This window comes from Bufo gargarizans, chromosome 1 (genome assembly GCF_014858855.1).
Source record: "Bufo gargarizans isolate SCDJY-AF-19 chromosome 1, ASM1485885v1, whole genome shotgun sequence".
Classification (NCBI taxonomy): domain Eukaryota; kingdom Metazoa; phylum Chordata; class Amphibia; order Anura; family Bufonidae; genus Bufo; species Bufo gargarizans.
This window is the reverse complement of record NC_058080.1, coordinates 259,096,489-259,122,707: the sequence shown is the minus strand read 5'-3', so window position 1 is coordinate 259,122,707 and position 26,219 is coordinate 259,096,489.

Below are 26,219 nucleotides of genomic sequence, written 5' to 3'. Positions count from 1 at the left end.
AATTGGGAATTGTATTTCAACCCAGAACAAAAAATGTGCTTTGACGGACACTAAATATCTTGCCCAGCAACAACAGTACAGCGGTAACGAGAGATTTAGCAGGATATAAATTTGAGGCCTAGTATTTAGGCGCTGGGTGACAGGTATGGGTTTAGTGACAGAATTAGACTTGAAAATACACAGTAGCGGGTGTGTGTGAAGTTATTCTGAATGACCCAATGTGCACCTTGAATATTATATACCCTTTTAGGGATAGATTTCAAATAGCTCTGATATAGCAGAAACCACTAAATTATGAAATTGCTAAATTGGGAATTGTATTTCAACCCAGAACAAAAAATGTGCTTTGACGGACACTAAATATCTTGCCCAGCAACAACAGTACAGCGGTAACGAGAGATTTAGCAGGATATAAATTTGAGGCCTAGTATTTAGGCGCTGGGTGACAGGTATGGGTTTAGTGACAGAATTAGACTTGAAAATACACAGTAGCGGGTGTGTGTGAAGTTATTCTGAATGACCCAATGTGCACCTTGAATATTATATACCCTTTTAGGGATAGATTTCAAATAGCTCTGATATAGCAGAAACCACTAAATTATGAAATTGCTAAATTGGGAATTGTACTTCAACCCAGAACAAAAAATGTGCTTTGACGGACACTAAATATCTTTCCAAGCAACAACAGTACAGCGGTAACGAGAGATTTAGCAGGATATAAATTTGAGGCCTAGTATTTAGGCGCTGGGTGACAGGTATGGGTTTAGTGACAGAATTAGACTTGGAAATACACAGTAGCGGGTGTGTGTGAAGTTATTCTGAATGACCCAATGTGCACCTTGAATATTATATACCCTTTTAGGGATAGATTTCAAATAGCTCTGATATAGCAGAAACCACTAAATTATGAAATTGCTAAATTGGGAATTGTACTTCAACCCAGAACAAAAAATGTGCTTTGACGGACACTAAATAACTTTCCCAGCTACAACAGGACAGCGGTAACGAGAGATTTAGCGGGATATAAATTTGAGGCCTAGTATTTAGGCGCTGGGTGACAGGTATGGGTTTAGTGACAGAATTAGACTTGGAAATACACAGTAGCGGGTGTGTGTGAAGTTATTCTGAATGACCCTATGTGCACCTTCAATATGATCTACCCTTTTAGGGATAGATTTCAAATAGCTCTGATATAGCAGAAACCACTAAATTATGAAATTGCTAAATTGGGAATTGTATTTCAACCCAGAACAAAAAATGTGCTTTGACGGACACTAAATAACTTTCCCAGCTACAACAGGACAGCGGTAACGAGAGATTTAGCAGGATATAAATTTGAGGCCTAGTATTTAGGCGCTGGGTGACAGGTATGGGTTTAGTGACAGAATTAGACTTGAAAATACACAGTAGCGGGTGTGTGTGAAGTTATTCTGAATGACCCAATGTGCACCTTGAATATTATATACCCTTTTAGGGATAGATTTCAAATAGCTCTGATATAGCAGAAACCACTAAATTATGAAATTGCTAAATTGGGAATTGTACTTCAACCCAGAACAAAAAATGTGCTTTGACGGACACTAAATAACTTTCCCAGCTACAACAGGACAGCGGTAACGAGAGATTTAGCAGGATATAAATTTGAGGCCTAGTATTTAGGCGCTGGGTGACAGGTATGGGTTTAGTGACAGAATTAGACTTGAAAATACACAGTAGCGGGTGTGTGTGAAGTTATTCTGAATGACCCAATGTGCACCTTGAATATTATATACCCTTTTAGGGATAGATTTCAAATAGCTCTGATATAGCAGAAACCACTAAATTATGAAATTGCTAAATTGGGAATTGTACTTCAACCCAGAACAAAAAATGTGCTTTGACGGACACTAAATAACTTTCCCAGCTACAACAGGACAGCGGTAACGAGAGATTTAGCGGGATATAAATTTGAGGCCTAGTATTTAGGCGCTGGGTGACCGGTATGGATTTAGTGACAGAATTAGACTGGGATATGGCCAAAAAATAACCACACTATTGCTGGTTAAATGCACTTGGTGACGGGCGCAGCTTGCCCCTGATGTAGTATATGGCCAAAAAATGAACAGACTATTGCTGGTTAAATGCACTTGGTGTCACAGCTTGACCAACCACACTACTGAGGGTTAAATGCACTTGGTGACGGGCGCAGCTTGCCCCTGATGTAGTATATGGCCAAAAAATAAACAGACTATTGCTGGTTAAATGCACTTGGTGTGACAGCTTCACCCTGATGTAGGCTTTAGCCAGAAAACAACCACACCATTGAGGGTTAAATGCACTTGGTGACAGGCGCAGCTTGCCCCTGATTTTGTATATGGCCAAAAAATGAACAGACTATTGCTGGTTAAATGCACTTGGTGTGACAGCTTCACCCTGATGTAGGCTTTAGCCAAAAAACAACCACACCATTGAGGGTTAAATGCACTTGGTGACAGGCGCAGCTTGCCCCTGATTTTGTATATGGCCAAAAAATGAACAGACTATTGCTGGTTAAATGCACTTGGTGTGACAGCTTCACCCTGATGTAGGCTTTAGCCAAAAAACAACCACACCATTGAGGGTTAAATGCACTTGGTGACAGGCGCAGCTTGCCCCTGATTTTGTATATGGCCAAAAAATGAACAGACTATTGCTGGTTAAATGCACTTGGTGTGACAGCTTCACCCTGATGTAGGCTTTAGCCAAAAAACAACCACACCATTGAGGGTTAAATGCACTTGGTGACAGGCGCAGCTTGCCCCTGATTTTGTATATGGCCAAAAAATGAACAGACTATTGCTGGTTAAATGCACTTGGTGTGACAGCTTCACCCTGATGTAGGCTTTAGCCAAAAAACAACCACACCATTGAGGGTTAAATGCACTTGGTCGCAGCTTGTGCTGGCGCACCACAAGACACAAAATGGCCGCCGATCACCCCAGAAAAATGTGACTGACAAACGGTCTGGGCAGCCTAAAAACAGTGAGCAATTGAGGATCAGCAGCTCAATGATCCACAGCTGCAGATCGATCAGTTAATCAAGTCCTTTGGAGGAGTTAATCTGCCTAATCTCGCCCTACTGTCGCAGCCGCAACCTCTCCCTACGCTAATCAGAGCAGAGTGACGGGCGGCGCTATGTGACTCCAGCTTAAATAGAGGCTGGGTCACATGGTGCTCTGGCCAATCACAGCCATGCCAATAGTAGGCATGGCTGTGATGGCCTCTTGGGGCAAGTAGTATGACGCTTGTTGATTGGCTGCTTTGCAGCCTTTCAAAAAGCGCCAAGAAAGCGTCACAAAAGCGCCAAGAAAGCGACGAACACCAAACCCGAACCCGGACTTTTACGAAAATGTCCGGGTTCGGGTCCGTGTCACGGACACCCCAAAATTCGGTACGAACCCGAACTATACAGTTCGAGTTCGCTCATCCCTACTTCTAATCTCTCCGTCGCAGCTGCAGCATCCTCTCCCTTACACTAGTAAGAGCTGATGTGATGTGCGACGCTACGTGACTTCAGCTTATATAGAGGCTGGGTCACATGCTGCACTGGCCAATCACAGTCATGCCATTAGTAGGCATGGCTGTGATGACTTCTAAGGGCACACTAGTTAAACGCTTGTTGATTGGCTGCCCTGCAGCCTTTAAAAAGTGCCATTAAAACGCCGAACACCGAACTCAAACCCGAATTTTTACGTAAATGTTTGTGTTCGGGTCCGGGTACAAAAAAACCCTAAAGTTTGGGTTCGCTCAACCCTACTTCCAAGCCTTCACATTGAGATTGGACCACCAAGTGGAAAGAATATGATTAGACAGATTAGCCTGGATATACCCGAATATCTTGATTCGTGACAAATTGATTCGGAACTAATCGAATTTCTTGTCGAACTTCAGCAAAGCTTCCAATTCAAATTTTTCAAAACTTCGCTCATCTCTAATTACAAAGTAATGAAAGTGAATGTAGTTGCACCCACCTGCAAGTTGTTGCAGCCGCTACTTGCAAGTTATCTCAAACCCTGCTGGGTTGGATTGCTGGCGACTTGCATATTAAAGTCGTGAAAACTGGCATTACCACTTTCACTTAATTATGTTGTGATGTCACAACCTGATACTACCATGTAATCCTAGGGACGTAACTTGTTCATTGTTTAGTGTACCTGAGCGTCAAGGCCTTGATGGCTAAGTGTTGTTACCATCTTTCTGCCCCTGTTTTTGCTTTGGGCGAATGATCGGGCAGCCACCTTGGCGCCACACTCAGGGACAGTCTGAGGGAGAGATTAAGGGGGTTGTTTATGAGGTAGATGCAGGGCAACTATAGGTCTGAGAGACCCGATCCTGTATCTTTTCCATTTTCACCTCTTATGCCTCCCTTGGTCTCTAATTAACAGTGTATACGCACCTTGTATGCTACTGGTATTCATATTCTCCATTCACAGTGGTGGGGCTTATTTTATTGATTGATTTAATAAAGGTTATGTTTTAAAGGGTTACCACATATATTTTTTTTTTTACCATGTAATCCTAGCCTAAAAGAAAAAGGGTTGCAATAACGGAATAATATCACTGCAATAATAAGTCGCAATATTTTTCTTGCCCAGTGCTATATATCCAGACAAATCAGAGATGTTACAACAACGCAAGAAACACGTAAATACAATTTTGCACAAATATGCCCCTTAAAAGATATTGCATTTTGACTATCATATTAACCTAAATGCAGCTTTGCAACAAATCAATGATTCCAACAAAACTATTGTAGAAAGTAACTGTATTTCTGTGATAGTACTGCTTTCTCTCACCACTAGCTATGAGATTACTTAGCTTTTTGAAAGGCTCACATTATCACTGGAATTCAGAAGGATTTGGTCAGGTGGATATTAAAATTGTGTAAATAGCCAGTTTATTCTAAATTTACCATTGTATTGATTAGTTGCTCACAGACTTGGATAAAGTGATTCAGCAGAGAAAACAAATTGTCTGGATGTCATAAAATGTCAGTTTCTTCGTTATATGAGTTTACTAACCTTTCCATCGCCTTCTGACTGTCTGTCTGTCTATATTCCAACCAAATGAGATTACATTCCATTTTTGTTTTTTTTCAATTTAATTAGCAGAATATTTGCTTTGAGTCCTAGAGCGATAGCACCTACCAACTTGTAGCTGTGCTGCTTTCTTCCGAATATATATCTATTTATATACAGTGATGCATACATTTGACTGGAGATAACAACATCAGTTTTTCACAGCTGAAAGCTGATAAAGGTAACCAAATCAAACAAAATATTAGACGTGGTCAATTATTTATGGAGGCAAAAGATCCAATGTCAGGTGAATCAAAGTCCGATCTTTACAGCACGTTTGTGTAAGTGTATCATGGCACAAACAAAGGAGTTTCTAAGGGCTCTCACACCTGCATAGAGTTCCGTCGTCGGGACTCTATGCCGGAAGAATCCTGATCAGTTTTATCCTAATGCATTCTGAATGGAGAGAAATCCGTTCAGGATGCATCAGGATGTCTTCAGTTCCGGACCGGAACGTTTTTTGGCCGGAGAAAATACCGCAGCATGCTGCGCTTTTTGCTCCGGCCAAAAATCCTGAACACTTGCTGCAAGGCCGGATCCGGAATTAATGCCCATTGAAAGGCATTAATCCGGATCCGGCCTTAAGCTAAACATCGTTTCGGCGCATTGCCGGATCCGACGTTTAGCTTTCTCTGAATGGGTACCATGGCTGCCGGGACGCTAAAGTCCTGGCAGCCATGGTAAAGTGTAGTGGGGAGCGGGGGAGCAGTATACTTGCGGCTCCCGGGGCGCTTCAGAGTGACGTCAGGGCGCCCCAAGCGCATGGATCACGTGATTGCATTGCACGTCATCCATGCGCATGGGGTGCTCTGACGTCATTCTGGAGCGCCCCGGGAGCCGCACAGACTGTAAGTATACTGCTCCCCTGCTCCCCGCTACTACTATGGCAACCAGGACTTTAATAGCGTCCTGGCTGCCATAGTAACACTGAAAGCATTTTGAAGACGGATCCGTATTCAAATGCTTTCAGTTCACTTGCGTTTTTCCGGATCCGGCGTGTAATTCCGGCAAGTGGAGTACACGCCGGATCCGGACAACGCAAGTGTGAAAGAGGCCTAAGTACATCAGAAGAAGAGTTGCAAAACAAAAGAAATTTAAAGGGAACCTGTCATCAACTTTGTGCTGCCTATACTAACGGCAGAATAAAGTAGAGACAGGTGAGTTGATTTCAGCGGTCTGTCATTTATAAGTTAAAAGTAAGTGGTTACCGAGAACCAATATCACAATCATTGTAGACTGGGCCTGGGAAAGAGTCCCGGCCACCTGAGAAGAGTCCTGGTTATTCATGAAGTCCTGCTCTCCTGCCCACCTGCTGATGACTGACAGTCTTCTACCTAGTTGTCTCCCTTTCTCTCTAGGAGAGAACTGCCAATCATCAGCAGATGGGCAGGAGAGCAGGAGATTATGAATAACCAGGACTCTTCTCAGGTAGATTTGATATTTTCCAGGCCTGTGCTGCAATGGTTATGATGCTGGTTCTCAGCAACCACTTACTTTTAGCTCATGAGCGACACACCACTGAAATCAGCATTTATGTCACTAATTTATGCTGCCCTCAGTGAGGTCAGCATAAAGTTGATGACAGGTTCCCTTTAAGACTATTATTACCCTCCCCAGAGGTGGTTAACCAACAAAAATCATGGCTAAAGTTAGGCATGTAAGGGTACCACCATACAACATGGTCGTGATCAGGGCGGTTTACAGCCGTGCTGCTGTCATGAATAGGGATGAGCGAACTCGAACTGTATAGTTCGGGTTCGTACCGAATTTTGGGGTGTCCGTGACACGGACCCGAACCCGGACATTTTCGTAAAAGTTCGGGTTCGGTGTTCGTCGCTTTCTTGGCGCTTTTGTGACGCTTTCTTGGCGCTTTTTGAAAGGCTGCAAAGCAGCCAATCAACAAGCGTCATACTACTTGCCCCAAGAGGCCATCACAGCCATGCCTACTATTGGCATGGCTGTGATTGGCCAGAGCACCATGTGACCCAGCCTCTATTTAAGCTGGAGTCACATAGCGCCGCCCGTCACTCTGCTCTGATTAGCGTAGGGAGAGGTTGCGGCTGCGACAGTAGGGCGAGATTAGGCAGATTAACTCCTCCAAAGGACTTGATTAACTGATCGATCTGCAGCTGTGGATCATTGAGCTGCTGATCCTCAATTGCTCACTGTTTTTAGGCTGCCCAGACCGTTTGTCAGTCACATTTTTCTGGGGTGATCGGCGGCCATTTTGTGTCTTGTGGTGCGCCAGCACAAGCTGCGACCAAGTGCATTTAACCCTCAATGGTGTGGTTGTTTTTTGGCTAAAGCCTACATCAGGGTGAAGCTGTCACACCAAGTGCATTTAACCAGCAATAGTCTGTTCATTTTTTGGCCATATACAAAATCAGGGGCAAGCTGCGCCTGTCACCAAGTGCATTTAACCCTCAATGGTGTGGTTGTTTTTTGGCTAAAGCCTACATCAGGGTGAAGCTGTCACACCAAGTGCATTTAACCAGCAATAGTCTGTTCATTTTTTGGCCATATACAAAATCAGGGGCAAGCTGCGCCTGTCACCAAGTGCATTTAACCCTCAATGGTGTGGTTGTTTTTTGGCTAAAGCCTACATCAGGGTGAAGCTGTCACACCAAGTGCATTTAACCAGCAATAGTCTGTTCATTTTTTGGCCATATACAAAATCAGGGGCAAGCTGCGCCTGTCACCAAGTGCATTTAACCCTCAATGGTGTGGTTGTTTTTTGGCTAAAGCCTACATCAGGGTGAAGCTGTCACACCAAGTGCATTTAACCAGCAATAGTCTGTTCATTTTTTGGCCATATACAAAATCAGGGGCAAGCTGCGCCTGTCACCAAGTGCATTTAACCCTCAATGGTGTGGTTGTTTTCTGGCTAAAGCCTACATCAGGGTGAAGCTGTCACACCAAGTGCATTTAACCAGCAATAGTCTGTTTATTTTTTGGCCATATACTACATCAGGGGCAAGCTGCGCCCGTCACCAAGTGCATTTAACCCTCAGTAGTGTGGTTGGTCAAGCTGTGACACCAAGTGCATTTAACCAGCAATAGTCTGTTCATTTTTTGGCCATATACTACATCAGGGGCAAGCTGCGCCCGTCACCAAGTGCATTTAACCAGCAATAGTGTGGTTATTTTTTGGCCATATCCCAGTCTAATTCTGTCACTAAATCCATACCGGTCACCCAGCGCCTAAATACTAGGCCTCAAATTTATATCCCGCTAAATCTCTCGTTACCGCTGTCCTGTTGTAGCTGGGAAAGTTATTTAGTGTCCGTCAAAGCACATTTTTTGTTCTGGGTTGAAGTACAATTCCCAATTTAGCAATTTCATAATTTAGTGGTTTCTGCTATATCAGAGCTATTTGAAATCTATCCCTAAAAGGGTATATAATATTCAAGGTGCACATTGGGTCATTCAGAATAACTTCACACACACCCGCTACTGTGTATTTTCAAGTCTAATTCTGTCACTAAACCCATACCTGTCACCCAGCGCCTAAATACTAGGCCTCAAATTTATATCCTGCTAAATCTCTCGTTACCGCTGTCCTGTTGTAGCTGGGAAAGTTATTTAGTGTCCGTCAAAGCACATTTTTTGTTCTGGGTTGAAGTACAATTCCCAATTTAGCAATTTCATAATTTAGTGGTTTCTGCTATATCAGAGCTATTTGAAATCTATCCCTAAAAGGGTATATAATATTCAAGGTGCACATTGGGTCATTCAGAATAACTTCACACACACCCGCTACTGTGTATTTTCAAGTCTAATTCTGTCACTAAACCCATACCTGTCACCCAGCGCCTAAATACTAGGCCTCAAATTTATATCCTGCTAAATCTCTCGTTACCGCTGTCCTGTTGTAGCTGGGAAAGTTATTTAGTGTCCGTCAAAGCACATTTTTTGTTCTGGGTTGAAATACAATTCCCAATTTAGCAATTTCATAATTTAGTGGTTTCTGCTATATCAGAGCTATTTGAAATCTATCCCTAAAAGGGTAGATCATATTGAAGGTGCACATAGGGTCATTCAGAATAACTTCACACACACCCGCTACTGTGTATTTCCAAGTCTAATTCTGTCACTAAACCCATACCTGTCACCCAGCGCCTAAATACTAGGCCTCAAATTTATATCCCGCTAAATCTCTCGTTACCGCTGTCCTGTTGTAGCTGGGAAAGTTATTTAGTGTCCGTCAAAGCACATTTTTTGTTCTGGGTTGAAGTACAATTCCCAATTTAGCAATTTCATAATTTAGTGGTTTCTGCTATATCAGAGCTATTTGAAATCTATCCCTAAAAGGGTATATAATATTCAAGGTGCACATTGGGTCATTCAGAATAACTTCACACACACCCGCTACTGTGTATTTCCAAGTCTAATTCTGTCACTAAACCCATACCTGTCACCCAGCGCCTAAATACTAGGCCTCAAATTTATATCCTGCTAAATCTCTCGTTACCGCTGTACTGTTGTTGCTTGGAAAGATATTTAGTGTCCGTCAAAGCACATTTTTTGTTCTGGGTTGAAGTACAATTCCCAATTTAGCAATTTCATAATTTAGTGGTTTCTGCTATATCAGAGCTATTTGAAATCTATCCCTAAAAGGGTATATAATATTCAAGGTGCACATTGGGTCATTCAGAATAACTTCACACACACCCGCTACTGTGTATTTTCAAGTCTAATTCTGTCACTAAACCCATACCTGTCACCCAGCGCCTAAATACTAGGCCTCAAATTTATATCCTGCTAAATCTCTCGTTACCGCTGTACTGTTGTTGCTGGGCAAGATATTTAGTGTCCGTCAAAGCACATTTTTTGTTCTGGGTTGAAATACAATTCCCAATTTAGCAATTTCATAATTTAGTGGTTTCTGCTATATCAGAGCTATTTGAAATCTATCCCTAAAAGGGTATATAATATTCAAGGTGCACATTGGGTCATTCAGAATAACTTCACACACACCCGCTACTGTGTATTTTCAAGTCTAATTCTGTCACTAAACCCATACCTGTCACCCAGCGCCTAAATACTAGGCCTCAAATTTATATCCTGCTAAATCTCTCGTTACCGCTGTACTGTTGTTGCTGGGCAAGATATTTAGTGTCCGTCAAAGCACATTTTTTGTTCTGGGTTGAAATACAATTCCCAATTTAGCAATTTCATAATTTAGTGGTTTCTGCTATATCAGAGCTATTTGAAATCTATCCCTAAAAGGGTATATAATATTCAAGGTGCACATTGGGTCATTCAGAATAACTTCACACACACCCGCTACTGTGTATTTCCAAGTCTAATTCTGTCACTAAACCCATACCTGTCACCCAGCGCCTAAATACTAGGCCTCAAATTTATATCCTGCTAAATCTCTCGTTACCGCTGTGCTGTTGTTGCTGGGCAAGATATTTAGTGTCCGTCAAAGCACATTTTTTGTTCTGGGTTGAAATACAATTCCCAATTTAGCAATTTCATAATTTAGTGGTTCCTGCTATATCAGAGCTATTTGAAATCTATCCCAAAAAGGGTATATAATATTCAAGGTGCACATAGGGTCATTCAGAATAACTTCACACACACGCTTCTGTGCATTTCCAAGTCTAATTCTGTCACTAAATCCATACCGGTCACCCAGCGCCTAAATACTAGGCCTCAAATTTATATCCCGCTGAATTTGAATACAATACATTGGGCCAAATAATATATTTGTTGTTGTGGTGAACCATAACAATGAGAAAAACATCTAGTAAGGGACGCGGACGTGGACATGGTCGTGGTGGTGTTAGTGGACCCTCTGGTGCTGGGAGAGGACGTGGCCGTTCTGCCACATCCACACGTCCTAGTGTACCAACTACCTCAGGTCCCAGTAGCCGCCAGAATTTACAGCGATATATGGTGGGGCCCAATGCCGTTCTAAGGATGGTAAGGCCTGAGCAGGTACAGGCATTAGTCAATTGGGTGGCCGACAGTGGATCCAGCACGTTCACATTATCTCCCACCCAGTCTTCTGCAGAAAGCGCACAGATGGCGCCTGAAAACCAACCCCATCAGTCTGTCACATCACCCCCATGCATACCAGGGAAACTGTCTCAGCCTCAAGTTATGCAGCAGTCTCTTATGCTGTTTGAAGACTCCGCTGGCAGGGTTTCCCAAGGGCATCCACCTAGCCCTTCCCCAGCGGTGAAAGACATAGAATGCACTGACGCACAACCACTTATGTTTCCTGATGATGAGGACATGGGAATACCACCTCAGCATGTCTCTGATGATGACGAAACACCGGTGCCAACTGCTGCGTCTTTCTGCAGTGTGCAGACTGAACAGGAGGTCAGGGATCAAGACTGGGTGGAAGACGATGCAGGGGACGATGAGGTCCTAGACCCCACATGGAATGAAGGTCGTGCCACTGACTTTCACAGTTCGGAGGAAGAGGCAGTGGTGAGACCGAGCCAACAGCGTAGCAAAAGAGGGAGCAGTGGGCAAAAGCAGAACACCCGCCGCCAAGAGACTCCGCCTGCTACTGACCGCCGCCATCTGGGACCGAGCACCCCAAAGGCAGCTTCAAGGAGTTCCCTGGCATGGCACTTCTTCAAACAATGTGCTGACGACAAGACCCGAGTGGTTTGCACGCTGTGCCATCAGAGCCTGAAGCGAGGCATTAACGTTCTGAACCTGAGCACAACCTGCATGACCAGGCACCTGCATGCAAAGCATGAACTGCAGTGGAGTAAACACCTTAAAACCAAGGAAGTCACTCAGGCTCCCCCTGCTACCTCTTCTGCTGCTGCCGCCTCGGCCTATTCTGCTGCTGCCGCCTCGGCCTCTTCCTCCGCCTCTGGAGGAACGTTGGCACCTGCCGCCCAGCAAACAGGGGATGTACCACCAACACCACCACCACCACCTCCGTCACCAAGCGTCTCAACCATGTCACACGCCAGCGTTCAGCTCTCCATCTCACAAACATTTGATAGAAAGCGTAAATTCCCACCTAGCCACCCTCGATCCCTGGCCCTGAATGCCAGCATTTCTAAACTACTGGCCTATGAAATGCTGTCATTTAGGCTGGTGGACACAGACAGCTTCAAACAGCTCATGTCGCTTGCTGTCCCACAGTATGTTGTTCCCAGCCGGCACTACTTCTCCAAGAGAGCCGTGCCTTCCCTGCACAACCAAGTATCCGATAAAATCAAGTGTGCACTGCGCAACGCCATCTGTAGCAAGGTCCACCTAACCACAGATACGTGGACCAGTAAGCACGGCCAGGGACGCTATATCTCCCTAACTGCACACTGGGTAAATGTAGTGGCAGCTGGGCCCCAGGCGGAGAGCTGTTTGGCGCACGTCCTTCCGCCGCCAAGGATCGCAGGGCAACATTCTTTGCCTCCTGTTGCCACCTCCTCCTTCTCGGCTTCCTCCTCCTCTTCTTCCACCTGCTCATCCAGTCAGCCACACACCTTCACCACCAACTTCAGCACAGCCCGGGGTAAACGTCAGCAGGCCATTCTGAAACTCATATGTTTGGGGGACAGGCCCCACACCGCACAGGAGTTGTGGCGGGGTATTGAACAACAGACCGACGAGTGGTTGCTGCCGGTGAGCCTCAAGCCCGGCCTGGTGGTGTGTGATAATGGGCGAAATCTCGTTGCAGCTCTGGGACTAGCCAATTTGACGCACATCCCTTGCTTGGCGCATGTGCTGAATTTGGTGGTGCAGAAGTTCATTCACAACTACCCCGACATGTCAGAGCTGCTGCATAAAGTGCGGGCCGTCTGTTCGCGCTTCCGGCGTTCACATCCTGCCGCTGCTCGCCTGTCTGCGCTACAGCGTAACTTCGGCCTTCCCGCTCACCGCCTCATATGCGACGTGCCCACCAGGTGGAACTCCACCTTGCACATGCTGGACAGACTGTGCGAGCAGCAGCAGGCCATAGTGGAGTTTCAGCTGCAGCACGCACGGGTCAGTCGCACTACAGAACAGCACCACTTCACCACCAATGACTGGGCCTCCATGCGAGACCTGTGTGCCCTGTTGCGCTGTTTCGAGTACTCCACCAACATGGCCAGTGGCGATGACACCGTTATCAGCGTTACAATACCACTTCTATGTCTCCTTGAGAAAACACTTAGGGCGATGATGGAAGAGGAGGTGGCCCAGGAGGAGGAGGAGGAGGAGGAGGAAGAGGGGTCATTTTTAGCACTTTCAGGCCAGTCTCTTCGAAGTGACTCAGAGGGAGGTTTTTGGCAACAGCAGAGGCCAGGTACAAATGTGGCCAGCCAGGGCCCACTACTGGAGGACGAGGAGGACGAGGATGAGGAGGAGGTGGAGGAGGATGAGGATGAAGCATGGTCACAGCGGGGTGGCACCCAACGCAGCTCGGGTCCATCACTGGTGCGTGGCTGGGGGGAAAGGCAGGACGATGACGATACGCCTCCCACAGAGGACAGCTTGTCCTTACCCCTGGGCAGCCTGGCACACATGAGCGACTACATGCTGCAGTGCCTGCGCAACGACAGCAGAGTTGCCCACATTTTAACCTGTGCGGACTACTGGGTTGCCACCCTGCTGGATCCACGCTACAAAGACAATGTGCCCACCTTACTTCCTGCACTGGAGCGTGATAGGAAGATGCGCGAGTACAAGCGCACGTTGGTAGACGCGCTACTGAGAGCATTCCCAAATGTCACAGGGGAACAAGTGGAAGCCCAAGGCCAAGGCAGAGGAGGAGCAAGAGGTCGCCAAGGCAGCTGTGTCACGGCCAGCTCCTCTGAGGGCAGGGTTAGCATGGCAGAGATGTGGAAAACTTTTGTCAACACGCCACAGCTAACTGCACCACCACCTGATACGCAACGTGTTAGCAGGAGGCAACATTTCACTAACATGGTGGAACAGTACGTGTGCACACCCCTCCACGTACTGACTGATGGTTCGGCCCCATTCAACTTCTGGGTCTCTAAATTGTCCACGTGGCCAGAGCTAGCCTTTTATGCCTTGGAGGTGCTGGCCTGCCCGGCAGCCAGCGTTTTGTCTGAACGTGTATTCAGCACGGCAGGGGGCGTCATTACAGACAAACGCAGCCGCCTGTCTACAGCCAATGTGGACAAGCTGACGTTCATAAAAATGAACCAGGCATGGATCCCACAGGACCTGTCCGTCCCTTGTCCAGATTAGACATTAACTACCTCCCCATAGCCATATATTATTGGACTCCAGGGCACTTCCTCATTCAATCCTATTTTTATTTTCATTTTACCATTATATTGCGATGCTACCCAAAGTTGAATGAACCTCTCCTCTGCCTGTGTGCTAGGCCTAAATATATGCCAATGGACTGTTGCAGTGGTGGCTGACATGAAGCCTGATTCTCTGCTATGACATGCAGACTAATTCTCTGCTGACATGAAGCCAGATTGTCTGTTACGGGACCTCCCTCCTCTGCCTGGGTGCTGGGCCTAAATTTATGACAATGGACTGTTGCAGTGGTGGCTGACGTGAAGCCTGATTCTCTGCTATGACATGCAGACTGATTCTCTGCTGACATGAAGCCAGATCCTCTGTTACGGGACCTCTCTCCTCTGCCTGTGTGTGTGCTGGGCCTAAATATATGCCAATGGACTGTTGCAGTGGTGGCTGACGTGAAGCCTCATTCTCTGCTATGACATGCAGACTAATTCTCTGCTGACATGAAGACAGATTCTCTGTTACGGGACCTCCCTCCTCTGCCTGGGTGCTGGGCCTAAATATATGCCAATGGACTGTTGCAGTGGTGGGTGACGTGAAGCCTCATTCTCTGCTATGACATGCAGACTGATTCTCTGCTGTCATGAAGCCAGATTGTCTGTTACGGGACCTCTCTGCTCTGCCTGTGTGCTAGGCCTAAATATATGCCAATGGACTGTTGCAGTGGTGGGTGACGTGAAGCCTCATTCTCTGCTATGACATGCAGACTGATTCTCTGCTGTCATGAAGCCAGATTGTCTGTTACGGGACCTCTCTGCTCTGCCTGTGTGCTAGGCCTAAATATATGCCAATGGACTGTTGCAGTGGTGGGTGACGTGAAGCCTCATTCTCTGCTATGACATGCAGACTGATTCTCTGCTGACATGAAGCCAGATTGTCTGTTACGGGACCTCTCTCCTCTGCCTGTGTGCTAGGCCTAAATATATGCCAATGGACTGTTGCAGTGGTGGCTGACGTGAAGCCTCATTCTCTGCTATGACATGCAGACTAATTCTCTGCTGACATGAAGCCAGATTGTCTGTTACGGGACCTCTCTCCTCTGCCTGGGTGCTGGGCCTAAATTTATGACAATGGACTGTTGCAGTGGTGGCTGACGTGAAGCCTCATTCTCTGCTATGACATGCAGACTGATTCTCTGCTGACATGAAGCCAGATTCTCTGTTACGGGACCTCTCTCCTCTGCCTGTGTGTGTGCTGGGCCTAAATATATGCCAATGGACTGTTGCAGTGGTGGCTGACGTGAAGCCTCATTCTCTGCTATGACATGCAGACTAATTCTCTGCTGACATGAAGACAGATTCTCTGTTACGGGACCTCCCTCCTCTGCCTGGGTGCTGGGCCTAAATATATGCCAATGAACTGTTGCAGTGGTGGCTGACGTGAAGCCTCATTCTCTGCTATGACATGCAGACTAATTCTCTGCTGACATGAAGACAGATTCTCTGTTACGGGACCTCTCTCCTCTGCCTGGGTGCCGGGGCCTAAATATCTGAGAATGGACTGTTCCAGTGGTGGGTGACGGGAAGCCAGATTCTCTGCTATGGAACCTCTCTCCAATTGATTTTGGTTAATTTTTATTTATTTAATTTTTAATTTAATTCATTTCCCTATCCACATTTGTTTGCAGGGGATTTACCTACATGTTGCTGCCTTTTGCAGCCCTCTAGCTCTTTCCTGGGCTGTTTTACAGCCTTTTTAGTGCCGAAAAGTTCGGGTCCCCATTGACTTCAATGGGGTTCGGGTTCGGGACGAAGTTCGGATCGGGTTCGGATCCCGAACCCGAACATTTCCGGGATGTTCGGCCGAACTTCTCGAACCCGAACATCCAGGTGTTCGCTCAACTCTAGTCATGAACCATGCAGCCAGTTAGTCCACAGCTGCCTTTCATCCACTAATGAAGACCGCACTATAATACCCACAACTTCAATACTGCACGTCCATTAACTATGAAGACTTACTAAACAGTGCGGTCTTCATTAGTTAAATGAAAGGCAGCTGTGGGATAATTGGTGATGCGGTTCATGACCGCAGCACAGTTGTGCTGCGTGGGCTTACCCTAATAGTCTATGATGTTACAAAGCAACCCAGGGTAACCTTTAAGTAACTAAATGCCTTTTTTCACATTAGCTAATGTTAATGTTCATGAGCCCACCATCAGGAGAACTTGGAACAACAATGGTATGCATGCTAGGAGAAAGCCATTGTTCTCCAAAAAGAACATTGCTGTCCATTTGCAGTTTGCTAAAGATCACCTCAGCAAGCCAGAAGGCTATTGGAACAATGGGGGTCATTTATTAAGACTGGCGTTACAGACGTCGGTTTTATTAAGCCCTATATCCGACAGTGGATCAGGCGAAGTTATGAAGAGGCGCAGGCCTCTACATAACTTTGGCGTATCCAGCGCCAGTCTAAATGTAAGATAGCTTTCTAGCTGGCTCACATTTAGAGCATTTCCTATGACCAAAACAGGCATAGAAATTGATGAATGAGACGGGCCTGCTGGCCCACCCCCTTCCCAATCCACGACACCCCCACTTTTTCAGATATGGCGTGAGTGGGAAAAAGTCCCAGATTGTGGCGAAACTAATCATTGCGCCACAATATATGACTAATATAGGCATATTTATGGATCATAAATGACCCCCAATGTTTTGTTGACAGATGGTTTAACCCATAGAGGACCCGCGCTGTACATGTACAGTGCAACCGGACGTGACTTAATTTACAAACTTTGTGAGAGTAGCTCTGGGTACACCCACAAGTTCTGCATTTATGAAGGGAAAGATTCCCGCATAGAACTCCCAGAATGCCCCCCCCCCCCCATCCTAGGAGTTAGTGGAATGTTTGTGTGGGACTTGCTGCACCCATTGCTGGATAAGGGTTACCACCTCTATGTGGATAACTATTATACCAGCATACCCCTATTCAGGTCCCTAACTGCCAGAAGTACTGTGGCTTGTGGCACAGTGCGCAAAAATCGGAGAGGCCTCCCTAGATCCCTTGCAGGGCAACCTGTGGGTGAAAGCAGGGCTCTCCTCCATGAGAACATGCTGGTGGTTAACTACAAGGACAAGAGGGACGTCCTTTTACTGACCACCGTTTACACAAATACCAGCTCCCCTGCTCATGCACGAGGTACTACTACCACTGTCCCCAAACCAGTTTGCATCCTGGGCTACAATAAGCACATGGGAGGGGTTGATCTTTCAGATCAACTTCTGAAGCCCCACAGTGCCACATAAAAAACACATTGTACAATTGTGGCAATGTACAAAGGGCATGTGCTATTTCAATCCGCAGGCCACACAGGAACTTTCTTCCAGTTCCAAGAGGTGGTTATCAAGGCACTGATTTTTCAAAGCCAGGCCATGGAGTATTAATTTCATCCTTGATGTACCCTGTAATTTAACAACCTTATACCTCTGATTTAGTCTGCATAGCTTACATATCCATTTTTAACCAACCACTACATATTCATTTCTATGAAACACCTGTTTGGTCAAAAGTACCCTTTCCACCCCTTAAAATGTTCACTTTCCAAAATAGGGTCACTTCTTGGGGTTTTTAATTTCTGGGGACCTTACGAATTTTTTTAATGTGACATGACACATAAAATATATGTCTGTTTTTTCAGGCCCGCAAAATACATATTTTTGCAGTTTGCCTCTAGAGCCCTGCTGTGCACCCATACAGCAGGTTACAAGCACATATAGGGTGTTTCCTGAATGGGGAGAAAATGGGGAACACATACTGGGATGCATTTTCTTCTTTAACCCCTTGTGAAAGTGAAAAATTGGGGTCTGCTAGTAATTTTTCATTTTTACAAATGTGTGCTTTGAAATTCTTTCTCTAGTATTTCTGCCTTCTACGAGACACCTGTTTTCTGAAAGTACCCTTTCCACCACTTAAAATGTTCATATGGGGGTGCTCTTTCTGAAATGGGGTCACATCTTGGGGGTTTTCATTTCTGGGCACCTCAGGAAAGGTATTTAATGTGACATGGCACCTAAAATCCATGTCTGTATATTCAGGCCTGCAAAAAACAGTTTTTGCACTTTGCCTCTAGAGCCCTGCTGTGCACCAATACAGCAGGCTACAGGCACATATGGGGTGTTTGCAAAAAGGGGAGAAAATGGGGAACATATACTGGGATGCATTTTCTCCTTTAACCCCTTGCGAAAGTGAAAAATTGGGGTCTGCTAGTAAGTTTTCATTCTTACAAATGTGTGCTTTGAAATCCTTTCTCTACAATTTCTGCCTTCTGTGAGACACCTGTTTCCTGAAAAGCACCCTTTCCACCACTTAAAATGTTCGTACTGGGGTGCTCTCTCCGAAATGGGGTCACTTCTTGTTGTTTTTCATTTTTGGGGTTCTCAGGGAATGTATTTAATATGACATGGCACCTAAAATCCATGTCTGCCAATTCAGGACTGTTGCAAATTAATATTTTGCCATTTGCCTGCTGTGCGCACATACAGCAGGCTATAAGCACATATGAGGTGTTTCCTGAATGGGGAGAAAATGGGGAACACAACCTGGGGTGCATTTTCTCCTTTAACCCCTTGTGAAAAAAAATTAGGGTCTGCTAGTAATTTTTTTTTTCACAAATGTGTGCTTTGAAATGCTTTCCAAGTATTTAAGTCTTCTGTAAGACACCTGTTTGCTGAGAAGTACCCTTTCTACCACTCATAATGTTTGTACGGGGAGTGCTCTTTCCGAAATGGGGTCACTTGTTGTATTTTTTTTTTCTGGGGACCTCAGGAATTTATTTAATGTGACATGGCACCTAAAATCCATGTCTGCCAATTCAGGTCAGCAAAATCCATATTTAGCTGTTTGATTCTAGAGCCCTACCATGCACCCATATATCATTGTTTGAGCACATATCGGGCGTTGGCGCATTCGGGTGGAAATGGGGAATAAAATGTGGGGTGCATTTTATCCTGTTACCCCTTGTGAAAAATGTGGGTGTAAAGCAACTTTTTCTGAAAAAAAAAAGCTTTTCCTAATTCTGTGAAACGCCTGATGGGTCAAAGTGCCCACTAAGCACCTTGAAATATTTCTTGAGGGGTGTAGTTTCCGGAATGGAGTTACTGTTTGGGGGTTTCCACTGTAGGGCCACCTTAGGGTGTCTTTACATACGACATAGCTCCCAATTACCATTCCAGCTAAATCCGCTCTCCTAACGCCATATGGTGCTCCTTCCACTCTGAAGTCTGCTGTGCGCCCATGCAACATTTTTTTTAGCACGTCTGGAGAGTTGGCGTCTTCGGGGGGGGGGGGGGAATGGGGAACAAAATGTGGGGTGCATTTTGTCCTATTACCCCTTGTGAAAGTGAAAAATGTGGGTGTAAAGCAACTTTTTCTGGAAAAAAAAACTAAATTTTTCTTTTTCACAGCCAAGCATTTCCTAATTCTGTGAAACGCCCGATGGGTCAAAGTGCTCACTACACACTTTGAAATATTTCTTGAGAGGTGTACTTTCCGGAATGGGGTCATTTTTGGGAGTTTCCACTGTAGGGTCACCTCATATGCGATATAGCTCCCAAATACCATTCCAGCTAAATCCGCTAAAAGCCATATGGTGCTCCTTCCACTCTGAAGCATGCTGTGCACCTATACATCAGTTGTTGAGCACATAAGGTTTTGTTTGCCTGTTAACCTTTGATATAGTGCAGAAAAATAGATTACAATTTTTAATCTGCAAAAAAAAGTTAAATTTTGAATATTCATTCCCATTTTCATTTAATTCTCATGGGGCACCTAAAGTTTGTAAAGTAAGTTTTGAATACCTTGAGGGATGTAGTTTCTAAAATCAGGTAATTTATGGGTGGTTTTAATATGTAAGCCCCAGAAAGTGACTTCATAACTGAACTGGTCCTGAAAAAATTGGGGTTTGGAAATGTTCTTAAAAATTTTAAGATTTGCTTCTAAACTTCTAAGCCTTCCAACATCCCCCAAAAAAATATAAAAATGCCATTTTCAAAATTATCCAAACATGAAGTAGACATATGGAGAATGTAAAGTAATAACTATTTTTGGAGTTATTGCTATCTATTATAAAAGTAGAGAAATTAAAATTTTTACATTTTTCTAAATGTTCGGTAAATTTGGTATTTATTAATAAATAAAAATTTAATTTTTTGACTCAGTTTTACCAGTCATGAAGTGGTAAATATGTCACAATATGTGACGAGAAAACAATCTAAAAATGGTCTGGATAATTGAAAGTTTTTTAAAGTTATTACCACATAAAGTGACATGTCAGATTTGCTAAAAATGGCATGGTCCTTAAGGTGGAAAATGGCAGGGTCATTAAAGGGTTAATGTAAGGTATATCCTGTTCCCTGACACCATGGATTTCTGGGCAAGCAGACTGGAACAGTGGCCCAAACCAGCACAGCACGTTCTCTTCTTTCTTGCCCAGCCCAATGTCATCTTGAAGAGGGTTTTCACTGCTGCAGTGGTTGTGGTGACACACAAACGGACCAAGTTATCCTCAGCCAGTGTCCAAAAAGAACCAATCCTAGATTGGGGAAGATTTCCATACTTCTTCAGCTGAGGCTGATGAATAGATATGACCTTCATGGCAGCGCCCCATTTTGCCACTGTTAATCTCTGCCTGCCTGCCTCCATCATGCTACCACCACCACCATCTTGCCGCTGCTGCAGCCTGCCGACCATCATGTTCAGTACGGCAGCTGCTACCTACATTTTGCCACGGCAGCCTTTATGCCACTTCTGCAACCTGACGTCCATCATGTCCTGTACGGCTGCTGCTGCTGCCTTCATCTGCCCATGAAAATCTGATGGGCAGCAATATATAACTAAGCTAAGCAAGTTTTATGCAAAACAAATATATATATTTCCTCATTTCCCTCATTTCATTGGTTCTTTTCTGGCCCTTTGCTTACATGTAATAAAAACAATTTCTGCCCCTCCCCCCTGCTCTGCTAAGAGAGTGGATACAAGAGCTGCCCTGAGTGCTGGGAGAATCAGTAGCATTCTGTATGTGTAGGACTACAAGTCCCAGCTGTATAATGACACTGCTAAGGGAGTGGATACAAGAGCTGCCCTGAGTGCTGGGAGAATCAACAGCAACTTGTAAGTGTAGAACTACAAGTCCCAGCTGTATAATGACACTGCTAATACACACAGGATCTTCCCCCTACCTTCTTGTACAATGCTCTTTCTAGTCTGTCAGCTCCTGTGCCCAGAATTGTCACTGCCGCAGCTGCCCAGTCTGTGCAGCTGAAGGAGTTAAGAATCCTAGGAGAGAGCAGACGGCAGTGAAGGGGGGCGTGGCCAGCACAGTGACGTCTGGTTTACAGGCTTGTAAACAACTTTATCAGAGCAGGGAGAGAAGCTGACAGCACAGGTCATGTGACCCTCAGTGAAATCTGATAAAGAAGGCATTGCAGATAAAGTGAGTTTTTTGGAAAGCTGTTACATTTGCCTACTTAGGAAAATAGAAAGAATAAAAAAATAACTCGGACAACCCCTTTAAGGCTGTTGCTGACTCCATCATGCTGCTGCCTGCTTGCCAGCCAACATGTAACATATTGCTGCTGCTCCAGCCAGTGCTGCCTCAGCTGCCGCAGCTCTTTTCTGCTAATCCCCCACTGCCACCACTATTAACACAAAGCATCTGCCACTACTACTAAAAGAGAGAAATGTTAGGCTTGTTCACAATTAGCTACTTTTTCTTCTGACAATCAACATTTGTGCATGTCGAATGGACAGGCATCCTGACCCAGTCAAGGCATAATTTTGGGACGTTTGGTTCCCCTCAAGCCACTTTTTTTAAATCTTACAACACTGTGTATGTTTAAACATAATCTGCCCCCGATAAGGGACAATTTTTGGAAGATTTGGAATATGAAAAAACGTGATACATGTGCTTATGCAGTGTCTTTTTAAGGCTACTTTCACACTTGCGTTCAGAGCGGATCCGTTCTGAACGGATCCGCTCATATAATGCAGACGGTGGCTCCGTTCAGAACGGATCCGTCTGCATTATATTGTATAAAATTTTCTAAGTGTGAAAGTAGCCTGAGCGGATCCGTCCAGACTTTTACATTGAAAGTCAATGGTGGACGGATCCGTTTGAAGATTGAGCCATAGTGTGTCATCTTCAAACGGATCCGTCCCCATTGACTTACATTGTAAGTCTGGACGGATCCAGATGCAAGCAGCGTTCAGGTGTCCGCCTGCTGAGCGGAGCGGAGGCTGAACGCCGCCAGACTGATGCATTCTGAGCGGATCCGCGTCCACTCAGAATGCATTAGGGCTGGACGGAAGCGTTCGGGTCCGCTTGTGAGCCCCTTCAAACGGAGCTCACAAGCGGACAGCCGAACGCTAGTGTGAAAGTAGCCTAAACACGCTATATGTGAACACCGTCAAATGTGCGTCTACCCATAGTTATGTATGTCTGAGTCACTCAGACATAATTGACTATTGCTGTCTTTGCATTCCAGAGCTTGGGGAGGGAAAAAATATTTAAAAAATAAACAATAAGAGGTAATACGTTTTCCTGAAAGTTTTCACAGTCCGAGGAGGCTAGAGGGGGTTATATACCAATTTTCAAGAGCAACTTTGGTTTGGCCTGAATCAATTCAGGTCCGAACCATATTTTTATTTGGCGAACCGGAATCAAACTGAATCTCAAATGGTTCACTCATCTCTAAAATGGATATTCAATGCGATGACTTGGCAGCAAAATAAGGAATGGTGTACTGGTTGGACAGTAAGACGAGCTTGGCTATTGCATACATAATAGACCAATTAGTAGTGTCTTACAGCAACTTAGGGGCGAATTACATGAAAACACCAGCTTTGGACTACCTCTGCAATCAGAAGCCACTGTTCTTAATATTTTATCAAACATAATAACCTTTAAATAGATGGTAGAATTATACCAGTTAATGTCTTATTTTTCTAAAGACATGCTGCTATAGTAGTTTGGAGAGTGAAGCAATTTTAAACAAAAGATATAAACCCTGATTTATCAAGACCAGTGTCTGCTATGCTGGTCTTCATGGGGCCTGTGCCACTGGAAGAGGTACAGACCTCGTTATAAATGCCTCGTATGGTAGTCCCTGCACCAGACAGAAACTATTCCCGTTCGTAGCTGGCGTAGATTTCAGTTATCATCTGCACCATTTTCTGGCGTAAATGATGATGAATGTTCTGAGGCCAATGATACCACCCATACCTCACCATGTCCCTGTTCAGAAAATGGTGAGGTGTAAAAACACCAATTGCAACTACTGTACATTTAGTCACAATAGGGTTTAAAAAGTAGCAAAGTAGGGAATGATACATTTCCCCTATAATGTACTAAATGATTAACTCAATGCAATTAGTTATTTTTCTAATAAAATAAGTTGAAAAGGATATGTAGATTCTGTGAGAAAGGGGTTATATCAACGAGTAGATCCAATAGAATTTTGCTATAAAACTTTGGAGCCTTCACAGGCTGTGTTTACGGTATATAAAATACATATACAGCCATATAACAATGGGTTAAACCTGATGCATTGCCTTACATCAGAGATAGCACAGTGTATTCATATGTTTGATGTCTTCTAAGAAAACCTAGTTCATCTTGGCATTAGAGGTATGTTGGATGAATATTTGTGTGAAATTGAGAGTATTGTAACGAATTATTTATGCTACGTATCAGAGATTTATAAATACGTGCTTCATTAATGAAAATAAGTATTACCAAATGCCATGTTAGTGTCTGAATTTTAGTCAGTGTTTGCTGATGGCATAAATAGATGTAATTTATGATTACTTGCAAACAGCATGTGTGAAGACATCTGGTCCTTGAATTGGTCACATCCCTTTCGGTGCAAACACTTTCTACCAACTCTACAACACTTGTGCTGTCTCTTATAATCATATCGTACTAATGCTCTGTAATGCAACAAACAAGTCTGTAAAGATAGACCCCTGGTTATTTTCCTTTCACACCTATACAGGTATCTGAACTTCACTTCAGGGGCTACCAAGTTGCTAGCTTTAGGAGTAGTCTCTTTTCAGAGGCTTCTGACCCAGGCAGGTCAAAAGACTAGTGTGTGTGCGTGGCACCAAGGGGACAGGCAAAAGCATGATCAGGGCAAGTGGCACAGGATCAAAAAAAAAGATGATCAGGCAGGGGTCAGAACAGACAGCACAGGGTCAATCTGGTAAACAGCCAGAGATTGGGCACAGGACTCAAAATGATAAAATGGTGCATCTTCACAGGGTTAGACAAGCTAGAAACCTATAGCTTGGGCCCTTTCCCATAGGGAAAGGCACCTATACACCCCAGGGAACCCTTCCATTGGATGGAGACAGATTAGCCTGTGCGGCTCTAGCCTTAAAGAGCTAGGGTGAGCATGGATAGCTTATAGAAGAACTGCAAAAAATGTTATTCTCTGACCTGCTAGAAAGGTACATGATGTAATCTGTAGTGAAGGTAATCTTCTTACCAGTGTCTGTATTGGTGAGTTATAACCTCCGGTCTGCCTCTCAGCTGTGTCATTTGACCAGCATTTAGACTTTCCAAATAACACAGCATCTTATGTGTAGACAGGAAGTCAGTTTCTCTATGTATTCCTATGGAAACTTCAATGTCAGTCTCATGGGAATTGTGGGGATTCGCTCTGGTAGTTAGGACTAGCGGATGCAGTATAGAGGCAAAGTACACAGTTCTTGAATCAAACAGCAGTGTTTATTCACACATTGGTGTATAACAAAAATGCAGATAAGGTGTATCACAAAAAGCAGGTGGCTTGGTGTTTGTTTACACACAAGGAAAGTCCATAAACAATAAAATTCACCTTTTTTTTATTCACACCGTTAGCAGTTCAGCCTTATCAAGTCCATAGGCGGCCTGTTCGCCTTTAGACGGGCCTGAGTCCTCCAGCCCGTCTCAAACCTCAAATCTCAGCGCATCCCTCCGTTCACAGCACACAGACTCCTAAGCTCCACTGTCAGAGGGAGGTAAATCCATACCACCTGGCAGTGCTAGCTGGTTTTTATGCCTGGCAAAACCTGGCCTGGAACATGGGGAGTAGTCACCCACCCAGCACTTTGACTACTCCCAGTAAGAGCCATCCCGGATCAGCTATGACAGCCATGCTAAATCTCACTGTGTCAATTAGCAATAGCTGCTGTGGACACATAAAATATCGGCTCTTACTTCACTGAGGCCAGGAACCTCGGTGACACATGCTTTCCATCCATGATTATTCCAGGTAACTTCTTCCATCCCCCCCTTTGTTCAATCATAAGGGAGTGAACACCTACAGTATACCTGGGACAGGGCATCCGCATTTTCTTGCAACCGGCCTTCCCTGTGTTCCACGGAGAACTTAAAGTTCTGTAAAGACATGAACCACCTGGTGACTCAGGCATTTCTCTCTTTGGCCTGGCTTATCCAGGAGTGGAGTGGTCAGCCACCAGGCGGAACTTTCTCCCCAACAAATAGTAGCGTAGAGACTCAAGTGCCCACTTGATAGCCAGGCATTCTCTCCCCACTATACTATACCTGGTTTTGGCTGGGGTGAGCTTGCGGCTTAAAAAGACAGCGGGATGCTCCTCCCTGTTGACTTCCTGAGAGAGTACAGCACCAATGCCTACTTTGGAGGCAATCTGTCTGTACCACAAACTCCCTATTGAAGTTGGCATCACCAAATCCGGTGACCCGCACAGGGCTGATTTCAAAGTGGAAAAAGCCTCTTTTGCCCGCTCATCCTAGTTAACCATCACAGATTTTCGTCCCTTCAAGAGCTCTGTCAAGGGTGCGGCTATAGTGGAAAAGTGGGGAACAAATCTCATGTAATAGCCTATCATTTATAGGAACAACTTTACTTAGTGGTGACAGGT